Raw genomic sequence first — 12,623 nt, 5'->3', positions numbered from 1 at the left:
AGAAAATGTCTGCTACTTCTTCAAAGTCAGCTATAAGATGGATGCACCAAACAAAAAACAGATTTATGTTTATTAAATGATATGGATATGTTTTATTGTCATTAACATCAAAACGCTTCTTATGCATATAATAATTATAAATAACTGGAGAACATCTATGGGAGCTAAACAATGTGTATTCCCTCCTTCTATAAATAGTAAGAATAAAACATACTACAGACTCACCATGTGTGTCAGATTTCTTCGTTGTGTATTTCTGACAAAGAGAGAATTGATGGCAGCTTGGCATGAGATGCAGAAGGAGGTGAGTCTCCGGCCGATTACGATAGTGCTGATTCAGCAGAGACTCAGAAGGATAAGGTGACTCATTTTTAATACTCTAAATGAGGGTTTTATTAGTTTAGTTTCACAGACCATAAAAATAATGGATGCACTGAGATGCACTTCAGTATATGGATGTTGGAGAATCTCGCTTAATAGCATGGCTGGCTGAAATCAGACAACCTCTACTGAGCAGGTAAGAAAGAAAAGAAAATGGCAGCCTCATTTTCTAATCATTGCATCAAGTTTACACTACACAGGGGAGCAGTTTTTTTTGGAGGTTAATATGTGATCCTTTTTATAGCTTTGACCTTTGAGACTCTACTTGATATATGCAGTGAAACATCTGCAGAAATGGCTATAATTAACACGCTCCAACAATTTTACACATTCTAATCACACACAAAGCTTAAATTAAACCTGCAGTCATTGTGAGACCTCTGCTCCAAGAACTATATCTTTTTTGTTTTGTACAGGCATGCTAGACCTCCAAAATAATTGGAGACTTTATGTACGTGTTTGTAAGACGACTATTAAAAAGTTCTTCAAAGAAAACATTAGCAATACTTTTATCCACACAACTGAACCTTAAAGCTTGAGTTTGCCGTACCAATTTAAAGCAGCCTTTCTTATGAGTTGTCTGTGTAAAATACAAAGCTTCATGTCAGCAAAAATATATATAAGGTCAGACTAATTAGAAACAAAACAACTGGTCAAGCAGCCATAAGCTTGTAAAGCCTTTTTTTCAGGATAAAGAAATGAATACTCTACCCTCAAGTGATAAAGGGCTGCAATAAAGTTCACATGTTGGCTGGATTTATTGAAGGTGCTAGTGCTCTGGAGTATTATATTCAAAAAATTATTTTGAAAAATCATGGCAACAAAATCATCTTGCCATTGTATCATAATATTCAACCTGACGCACATCTCAAACGCTATGTAATACTTCGACAGATAATGAGAAGTAGATGAAGAGCTTGGGTGGGTGTAAATGAACATGTGAACAGATTTAAGAAGCACTAAGAGAAATGCAAATCAACATAAATGATGCTTTACGAACATTCATTTTATTTGAAAAGTGTCATCCTTCACTTTCTTACCAGAGGCCCCTCTCATAGCAACACGTCTTTATTAAATAGCTCAAGGAAATGTGAGGACAGATTTATTCCCAGAGAACATGTCTGTCACTTTAAGATGAGTTTTGTGAGTCAGTCATCATGTTTGTTTTGATCTGTAAATTTGCTGACCATATCACACAGCTTTACTTCATGTTCAGTTATTTCTTTAGTTCTCTAAACAGTCTATCTCACGTCTCAGCCAAGTTTTCACACTCTTCATCTCATCTCATGCTCCACTGGTGCTTCTCTCCAATATTAGATTTTTTTTGTTGTTGTTGTCAGCTTAACTCCCCTTTACCCCCCACTCTTCTTGTCTTACTCCCTCTTTTCAATACTTATCTTTATGCCTTAACTTCCTCTGTCATTTGTCTCCAAATGGCATTTAAAATGCATTTAATGTCTTTTAAAAGACTTTTTCCATTACATTTAAAATACCTTATCCATTAACTTCAGCCTTGCTAACAAATGTGGACATTTATTAGCAAAGCTATGTAAATATCTGTATTGGTTTGACTAATTACTGTGACAAAAACGAGAGAACTTAAAGGTTGCAAACTCTGCATGTGACTGTTTTAAATATATCCCCATATTTACCAATATAACTAAGATTTTGAGAAGATGTCATCAGTCTTTTGGGAATCATTTAAAAATGCTAATTCATTTTCCTATAAGTGCGGTGTGATTGTTTTATATTGACTCTGCACTTGTTTTGGCATCCAGCAAAAATAGACTCGGTACTAATTTTGCCAGATGGTGGTACGGAGATGCAGCACAGCAATGTGGAGGCAGTGTCGATGCTCTTATTGACTTTAATAGGTTCATAACTTTTGTGGAGTGTAATTTGGGGTTTTGGGTCTGTTAGTTTTACCAACAATAACCAGGAAACTGGTTATTTTGATCAGAAGCAAAACTCATCAGAGTGGTCCACATCTGGTTGTCAACTCTCAGTAAACCTATCTGGGTTTCCAGACAGATTTTAAAAAATGATGCTTTTTCTTAGTTAATGCTAAGGTCATAGAAGTCACTTTATGGAAGTAGCTGCTGGTATATCTAGCCTGACTTTGTCCTAACTTGATTGGGTAATGAATTGAAGTGTTGGAAACTTTAAGAGTGAGATGAAGTTAGATTCAGTCACACAGGTGGATGGTAATGAAGGTAGGGGGGATGGAGCTGACTTTATCAGAGGGGATTGTTTGGAGGACTCTGTAGATCCTGAAGGTGAGTGTTCTGAAGGGATCCAGGTTATATGAGCCAGAAGCTGGAAGCATTTAGCAGGTGGGCGTGGAGAGTTGGGGAGCGGGCGGGCAAGCCGTGACAGAGAGCGAGAAACTGCAGTCAGCGTTCGTGACAGATAGTGCAAGGAGATTCTCTGAGGGCAGATGGAGGTGGAACCTCTAAGTGATCAGTCACCTGAGTAATCAAATTAGAAGGAACAAAGTCAGCAGAGCAAAAGGGGTTTTTGCAAAAATGGCCAAAGCATTTTCAGAAAAAGCACTAGAGGTGTGAAGGTAACTCTGGTAGAATCTAACAGAAATGCTGGCAAAACTTTACCGGGTATAATCAGTCGAAGAGAAGACATTCTGTAGCTTTTAGTGGCTCTGCCAAATGAGGGAATCTCCTGCAGGTGTGCAGGAGGCAGCAGTCCAGACACACCCAGCTGTCAAACAGGAACAGAGTCAGAGGCTTGCAATCACGCAACATACACACACTTACACAGCAGAACCTGACAATTCTTTTCTATGAGATATATAGTAATGCACATTGTTGTGACAGTACGAGTCTAGTCTCGACTATGGATAACAAAATATTTCCTGTGATGTAGATTAGTAATGTAGATTAAAATTACAAAGTTGAGACGCCACCTGATGATCAGGAAAATAATGGTCAAATAGCTCAGTCTCTGTCTCTAAAACCTACCTGATACGTCTTAGGTTTAAAAATAATAGATGAAGTTTTAAGAGCATCACTGGCATTCTTTTGACAGACAACGTCTCTATAATATATAAGAGTTTAATAAGAATTCAACTGTACATTTAAATACTTTATCCAACATCTCACTAATCTAGTAACACTCAACTACTGATAAAAAAATAAATAAAAGGATGAAACTAATAAATGACTGAAAATTTAAAAACAATCTTAAAAATATTAAAATGGACCAATAAAATTCTATAAGAATGTCACAGTTTAGTGTGAATTTTGGATATTGAGACAGACATTATGACATAGACAGCTTAGAGCATAGAACATGAACTCCCTTTTTTATGTTTACCACATTTGTTGAATACTCTAGTGCCACCCATGTTACAGTTTGTGTCTGTACGCATATTTTTACTCCACTTTCTAATGCATTAAACAGAAGTCCCAGACCAAAAGATGGTTCTGTTCAGCAGGCAAAGAAAATGACTCAAATTCAGCCAAATACCAAAATTGCCTTACTGCACATATGACAAACCCTCCTAATCCTTTATGTACTAACTGTAGCACTCCAAATAATTAAACCAAATCAGAAAAAAGGACTACATCTAAAAAACAGTGTATTGTTCAATGTTGGGCCATAATTAGAATGAAGCATGTCAGAAGAATATGTAGGACCAATTTACCCCCACTGATACTTTTAGGGGAAACCTATTTTTAAATCTCAGTTCTCTGCTACTGTTGCTCAGCCAAGATTATCTGTTCTTACTGGGAAAAAGAGAGAGAAACAGTTGTGCAACATGTGTCCTCTAATAACTTTTTCATCTCATTTGACCTTTTGATTTTGTTTTTTCTTCTTAGCAGAAGGAAGTATGTTGCAGCAAATTTTCTTTCAGCAGTTGTTATGGACTTGATTTTTCCCAGATTAATAATCATCAGAGTATGCTTCTACAGAAACTCTCAAAAGTGTTCTCACCCCCGGTAAAAGGGCTATTTTTTGTTATGTAGAAAAAGATTCTGTGCTGAAAAGTTTCAAAATATTTCTTCCAAATAATAAGTATCCTGTACAATATAAATAAAATCTAAACAATTATTTCAGTTGAGAAAATATAGTCCAATTAGTCAGTTACTGATACTTTAATTTTTCCTGTAATTGAGATTATTCTTTGATCTGGATATATTTTTGAACCCAAATTTTCTTTTGCCAAAACTAAATCATCCACTATGTGGATGGTCTTTTAGTGATGCACAAAGTTGCACTGGTGCCAAGATATTACCAAAATGGCAACTTTATGTTTGACCTCACCACAATTTAACATTTTCTTCTACTAGGTCATATCTAGTAGATCCATATTTTTTCCTGGCTCTGATTAAGGTTCTGGATAGCTAAATTGTATTTCACATTTGTGACTGTATTTCAGAGGAAGTTTATATAGTAGCAACCGTTACCTTAATAAGACTTAACCAACAAGTAATTGCAGCTTTTTGCTTTTTCATATTTTTCCCTCCATTGAATAAGTTACTTATTGCATAAGATTTAACATTACATGCCTCAAACACAGTTTTAAATCTTTACACGTCAAGCTCTCTATGTGATCAAGTCTGAACCGGGCAAAGATGGATTTTTTTATTCATGGGAATGTATGAATCCTGAGTTGTCTCATTTCTGTGTATTATCATTCAGCTCAGACACACACATGTTCCAAGACTGACCATCTTAAACATGCTAGTGAACTTTACCGGTAAGACTGCCAGGGACTTGTGTATATTCACTTCATAGAACTATGAGCTCAAAGCAGTATCTTTTCCCAGTAGACATGTAATATATTTTAATATTTCAAAAAATATGAAAATTCATTTTCAGGTGAGTACTACTCTCCATTCAATCTTATTGTTTAATTTTAGTCTCAATTCTATATGCAAATTCCAATTTATATTCCCTCTTCATTTATTATCACACCTGACCTTTTCCCATTTCCCCTTCTTGTCTTCCTCTCTGATCCATTAGCTATGCACATCCTCCAACATCTGTCCGGTCAAAGCTTGTTGTATTTGGGGCAGATGGTACCTTCAGGTCCACTGATAGCAAGTTCTGATTAGTCTCAAATCGTTGGATAAAGGCCTGCTGGGCTGTTTATTTCAATAAAATACTGCAGAATCGTGCCTCTAACAGTCACATTCAGTGAAGTGGAAACCAATGAAGGGAATCTGAGCTCTCTTGTTCTGATTTTTTCTTCAGGAGCACTGGAAAAACAAAACACTCAGAAGTACTGAGAAAAACCCATTCCATCCTGCCTCTGTCTGTGTTTTGTCCCTTGGACTTATGAGACGGGGTGAGGGCTGTGTGTGTGTTTTGTGACCAGTTTTTTTCAGTTTAAAAACAGTAATCCATTTCCAGCTCAGATTTGCATCATCAGAGATGATGTACACATAGTGTGTACATTTTTTAAAACATAAACTCAAACTAAGCTAGAACAATACTAGGACTCTATGAAGGTTTAAGGTTGTCCTCAAGGGCCTTGCTACATTTATTGGCTGGCATTAAATCACACAATAAGTGATTGGACATTACTGCTAATTGTAAAGGCAGTTGCTTCTCTCAGAGGTATTCTCTTGAAAAGTTGGTGCTGGCAGTATGAGGCCGAGGACATTAAGTCAAATGCAGGAGCAAACACAACTTGGAAAATATTTTTCTTGAAAGCAAAGTAATGCCAAACTTATTATTTACAACCATCTTCATTGATGGTGAAGAGTATAAAATCCCTGGTTTTTGTGTTGACTGGAAAGGTTTGTTTTTTAGTTTTTGTGTTCCACTTTAAATTATTTTTAGGTGAATATTTATGTTGGGGTTTTTTTCCATTTTGTTTTAATAGTTTTATTTTTCCTTATTTTTAGTCCTGCCATTTTCTTTCATTAGCTTCCCTCAGTTTCCCTCTTCCCAGAATATCCATCACTCCTTACATCAGCCTCCCTTCTTGATTTAACTCGCCACCTCTTTGTAGTTTGAATTTAGGTTTCAAATTGCTACCTGTTTGAATTTCCTAGTTCCCTGTTAGTGACCCTTATTTTATCATAATAATGTCTCAGCTAATTCAAGATTCAACATTCAACTTAGTCTCATAGTCTGACTCACACTCACTATGCAGATTGTAAGCCACTGTATTTTTCTCTTTTCAGTCTCAAATGTAGGAGTTTGAATGTTTGCTTTTTTTACCATTTGTTTTGGTTTACCATCATAACTTTGACACATAGCAACCGCAAATTTAATTGACTTTTGTCGTGATTTTATTTGATAACCCAATTCTAAGTAGTGCAGAGCTTTTAAGTGAAAGGGAAATGATGCATCATTTTCAAACTCTATGACCTTGTTTGTTCACTAATCCACTAAACTAATGCTCTGTAAAAAATACCTCATTCCTTCTGCAGGCAAGTATTTAAACTGAGAATAAATTACACAATGTTGAACCCTGGCTTTTTTAAGCAGTTGGTTGTGTTAGACTTTTATTTAGGGGAATCAGAGTAACAGAGGCAGCATTCAAACGGATGCCACAGTTATCAGAATTTTATTTGTAAAATATTTTGAAAATAATGTACCATTGTCTTTCCTCTTCACATTTATGAATTATTTTGTATTGCTTTATGACACAAAATTGCAGCACATAAGATCAGACTATGCAACATTCAAGTCTGAATATGAAAATATGAAAAAGTTTAAGGGGTATACATACTTTTGCAAAACATAGTCACTCTCAGGAACTTTCATAAGAACTTATAGTTCATAGCATTGGACTTTGATATCATTCAGCTTTACAACATTCTGAGTTAAGGTAAAACACTGGAACACTGGAAAACGACCTTATGAAGAAAAATGAGGGGTCTCTCAAACATATTCAATGTTTTTCTTCATACAGTTTTGCAACAACAGTTAATAAATCAAAAAAGGAAGCTGCTGTCCTAGATTCATATATTCTTGTACCTTTCATTCCCACGACTACTGGTGCTGAGGTCACACTCCTGCTTAGCCACCACAGCCATGAGCGCCTCCAAGACTTTCAGGGATCAGCTGGATTAGTGGGAACTTCAGGGTCCAAACTCTCCCACAGACAACGTCCCTAAAAGCCCGCTTACATGTGTGGACACAAATAAGCATTGACGTGACACACTTAGAGTAACTATCACCCCTCTCCTGTCCATACCCACCCTGATTAAAACGTGACAGCATGCCTATGGCTCCCCTCATCTTCTTTTGTGTGCTGCCAGGCATTGATTTCCCTGGCCTGATCTAATCCTGGGTTCACATAGCTAAGCATTAATTAGAGAGGGAGATGAAGCAATGGAGAGAACAAGAAAGAGCCGGACTCGCATGCACCTAAGGCATTAAACTCCAAGTTCACAGTTTGATCAAGGAGTCCAGGAGGGGAAAAGTTGCACAGAAAACCTGAGTCAACCATCTGCTTTTATTTCATTTGTGTTTTCAAGACCTTAGGGTTTCTGGTAAACTGCATTTGCTAATCAAATCTGTAGCCTCTCAGTACCAGTGCCCTCCTTCTCATTTTCCTTCTCTCCAAGGCTATTTTCTCCTCTACTCCTGCTCTCCCTGTCAGGCTTGTGGTCGATTGGATCTGAAACTGCGATATCTGTCACTTCAGAATGATGCTCATGCGACGCCCCCCCCCCATCGTAAGGAGAACTGGGTCACTTTCTGCCTTTATGGAAACTTGATTGAAGAGAGTTTAAAAGACCTGTCTGCCAGCAGAGAAGCTTCGAGTGTGCCACTCATCGTGTGGAAAAACTTACATCAACCCAAATTTCTCTCTCTGTCCATGGGACTTTGCTTCCATCTACAGGACATAGATGATATGTAAGTGAGAGAAATGAGAAAAGGAATAGGGAGGGGCATCTGTTAATTTACTTAAATAACAGCAAAAGGAAAAAGCAGCTATGCATATGACTTGTGACAACTATTGTTCCACTTTGTTAACAATCAAACCATTTGTTTCCTCTACTCAAATGTAACCCTTTCATACACACCCTAAATGGCTCCCCTAATGCATAAATATTGCCTCAGCTATAACTGATGCCTTCTCTCTTCAATAGCTGGCCATAAATACTCCTACAATTCATTCACTGTGATAATTCTGGCTAACCAGATCAAAAAATGACAAAAGTAAATGTGAATCTTAGGCCCATTGTGGGATGTGAGCTGCTCAGCCACTTCACATCCATTCAGATAGATGCCCTCTATCATCTCTACAACAAAGGCCAACAAGGGCACAAAGATCCAGATTATTATGTTAATTCTAACTACAGATGCAGCGGTCAGTGATGTGTCAGCTTTCCTAATATAGATTGTATAAAGCTCTGACCTTCACAGATTTTGTCAATTTTATGTTTAAGCTTTAAATGACAACAAAATACTTTCTTCTACTTTCCCAATGAATTGAAAATTTTACCATATTCTGTCAAATTATAATGTATCTTCTTTTTTATTTTGATGGTATAGGAATACATGATACCGTTGGATAATAATGTTCCCACACATCTACATAATAAACCATCCACAGTTTGATCACCTCATAAGCCAGGTTGCCAAAGATTCTTTTGGAATACCAAAAAGCATTGATCAGCTCTCAAAGGTATGTATTCTGTACATGTGCACTGCTGCTACAGAAACGGCAGCCAAATATCACTGCAATGAGAAAATGACACAATGTCATTTACTTGCCTTGGGATTCAGGATGTATGAAGCCCATACGAATGTCTGGCTCTACTTTCTGCTTGATTCAGTTATTTTATTTATTTCTCATTCATATAGTTGGATATTTGTAAAAATGCAGAAGAGCACACCCTTGATCCAAATACACATGTACATGCTCCATTCAGAAAGAGAGGGCACCAAAGGCAACACATGTACTTCAAACATAGTCAACCTTCCCCTCATTTAACACTTTATTTATTTATATTTAACACTGGTTAAATGAGGAGACATGGCACGATGGGAAACAGTGTGACTGCAGCTTAATGGAAAAATGGTCATAGTAAAACTAAATAAAATTTCTCAAGAAACCCAAAGTTTAAAACCTGTATCTCTCTCTCTGCATCACAGAAAATCTTCCCGTACATGAAAATCCTCTGGGTTATATGACAGTACAAATAAAACCCAATAAAAAAAAAAAACTAATTACAGCGTAATCACTGTTTCACAAATGGGACTGTAGCTGAGTAACATTTCTTTCCTTTTTTGGAACATTAAAATCTGGAGGTGGGCCATAGCTTTAACAGAGGAAGGAAGTAAACAGCTGGGTTGGCATGAGTAGTGACCAAGAAATTTTTTATCCTTATATTTTAAGAAAATAGTAATGCAAAATCCCATCATTATTTATGTATCTTCAGAGAATATATATATGCATTTCTATTTTACATTCAGCCAATCCCATACTGTCACAACTATCTGCTTCTCTACTACATGCCATATATCTTAATATAACTGAATTCTTGAGCTTACATTCATTCCCTGCTGGTCAGTCAACAGAAAGAGACCATGAGACCTATTAGGCAGTCAGACTGCTCTGTGAGAGGAAACGAGAGCTTTTAATCTTACAGGTCTGCTTTGCTCTTCTGCTTTACTTCAACAGCAAGAAGAGAAGCAGAAGTCTGAAATACAGGAGGAAAAGGCATGTTAATTATACATTTATTGACCTGCTGTATTTATATATTGCCGGATTTTTAATCCAGTTCGTAACCTACTAAATAGAAAAAGTAGACATTTCAGTTAGTCAGATAATGATATGCTGGTAGATTGAGTTTGATGCATTATAGAATCCCTTGTGTTATCTATTTGTAACCTTTATCTATTTGTAACCTTTATCTATTTGTAACCTTTATCTATTTGTAAGCTTTACAAACCCGGAGCGTTAAGTCTAGCATAGATGACAGAAAGTGCTACATATTATTTTTACACATTCAGCTGAGTAGAGATCTTGCTGAAGTGCATAACACAGTCAGCATAGTAACTACAAATAGCAAAAGAGAGTCGTATCCATACAGACAGACTCCTTCAATAAATTATATTTATTTTGGAAACTTTACAAATAAGTGCAACACATATAGATTATTTACACAGGATATTTGAAGGCCTTTATTTGTGTTATTTCTGCGTATGGTTAGTAAAAGCATAACATTCAGTATTATAATATTACATCAGACCAATAAAAAACATTTTTAATACAAATGATGAAAACTATGTTTAATACTTGCTTAAAGGTTGACCATTTTCAAACAGTATTTTTATTCTGATGAATGAGCCTCACTGGAATGCATATTCTAATTTATTAAATATGAGTTTGGTATACTGTATGCTAAATTTATTCTCCTTCAGATGAAGAAGTTTTGATTTCAGATGGTGAGGAACCCCATCACACTTTATCACCCTCCATCGACTCAAAAAGATTCTGTTGATATCTCAGCATATGTGCAGACATCTGTAGTTAAAGATCATCCAGACATGTCACACTGGGAAGTATCTGGTTCTCTGGCATACTGGACTTTGGCAGACCTAAAAAATCTCTCCTGCCCTTGGAATGTCTATGAATCCTTCCAGAAACAGCTGATCAGTGCTGCTAGAGAGAAAGATATCAGCACTTCTTTCCTGGAGCTTCTTACCATTTATTCAACCCAACCTTGAATAAGAGGAAGAAAACATATCTCAAGTTTTCAATCCAAGTCAAATTTTCAACACATTACATGCATCATCAATCAAGCTCAATCAATCAAGTCTATTTGTATGGCATATTTCAGCAACAAGGTAGTTTAAACTGCTTTACATCATAAAAACATACAAAAACACGGTCAACAATTGTGTGACCAGTAAGGACATTACATTTTGTAGTGAATTAAAAAAATCAATACATGTCAAATATATTGATTAAGGTTCCATTTATTATGGTTCAAAAGTAACTCTAAACCGTTGGGTTTTTAGTGTCATTCTGCAAGACATTAGCAGTAATGGTGAAATCTTCCTTCAAAAAGATCACTTTAAATAAAAGTAGACATCTGCATCAAAGAAAACAGCAAACCAAAACCCAAATGAAGGACTTAGGTAGTGAATTTATCAGATAAATATATACATGGATTTCTTAAAGCATGCATTTCTATAATAAATACACTTATATAAGCAACTTCAACTGGTTGTATTGTTGTTTTCCTTATCTATACTTTATTTTATCTAACTATGAAGAGCCTGCATTTTCAGTATGGCAAAGTAAAATCTCAGTTTCTTTTAGCGTCAGATATTTTGCGAGGAGAGCGCACATATGCGTACAACTATGCTATAAACTTTAATGGAACACAATAAAACTATAAACTGTTTAAAAACGAGACGCATCAAATTAATGCTGCTCTAATGAATTGTTGAGTTATAGTCCAGGTGTTATTTTGCATCTATGTTGAGAAGATTATGACAATCAAAGGTTGTTAGCCTTTGCGCTGCCACATGATGTGTAAATAAAACACTTTGGACAGGAAATTAATTCGCTGCACATTTGTGCTCATTACAAGAGGGAGGAAATTGTTAAGTGTGGCGTGGCTGCCCACGGGCCAGAGAGTGATGAGTATACTTTCACATGCGTTTTCTGGTCGGCAGCAGCTGTCTTCTGCCAATTAGATGCATTGTGTGCATCTGCCTGTATTTGAATGTGTGTATGTGTGTGCATACTCCAATTCATCCCCTAACCAATCCAGCCTTGGTCCACCAAGCCTGCGGGAACATGCTGTCTGGGCTTTGGCAACCCTTCTGACAGTGTTTATATCCTCACAGGCATGACACCGTCATTGCACGCATATTAAATTGTCAAATTTCCTTGTGTCCAATCCACATTAAATCCTGAGTTCCTTTCAGCTAGGAAAACAGACACAAACTTCTTTCCTCATCAGCTTAGATAACATATGATGTAAGTTAAGTATAAACTCTGGAGACAAAAACAAAGGCGGGGAAAATTGTGCACAGGAGTTATAAGATATATTTGAGAAAAACTAAAGAAAACAAATGAATATTTGGTAGATTTAGTGAAGTGGTGCAGTATTTAACAAAATATATTTGTACTTTTGTGGTATCTCAACCATTTTTTTTACAACATAGAATTTTTGCCCATTCTTCTTTAAATAGCTCAGGCTTAGTCATGCAAATTATCTGAACATCAGTTTCCTTATCTTGTCATAGATGTCTAGTTGGATTTCAGGTTTGACAGGAACTTTAGAACATTTTAACAT

The 12,623-nt window shown here is 36.3% G+C and overlaps 1 long non-coding RNA gene across 1 annotated transcript; it reads right to left on the bottom strand.

Moving 5' to 3' along the window:
• Positions 1–1,366: 1,366 nt before the first annotated feature.
• On the bottom strand, positions 1,367–10,178 carry LOC114152632 (uncharacterized). The gene is made up of 3 exons (XR_003597190.1): positions 7,333–10,178; positions 2,991–3,096; positions 1,367–2,849 (listed from the first exon to the last, which is right to left on the bottom strand). It is a non-coding gene; the product is annotated as an uncharacterized LOC114152632 (long non-coding RNA).
• Positions 10,179–12,623: the final 2,445 nt, after the last annotated feature.

Source organism: Xiphophorus couchianus, chromosome 11 (genome assembly GCF_001444195.1).
Source record: "Xiphophorus couchianus chromosome 11, X_couchianus-1.0, whole genome shotgun sequence".
Classification (NCBI taxonomy): Eukaryota; Metazoa; Chordata; class Actinopteri; order Cyprinodontiformes; family Poeciliidae; genus Xiphophorus; species Xiphophorus couchianus.
Note: the sequence above shows the minus strand (reverse complement) of the source record. Positions and strands in the feature narration are given on the sequence as shown.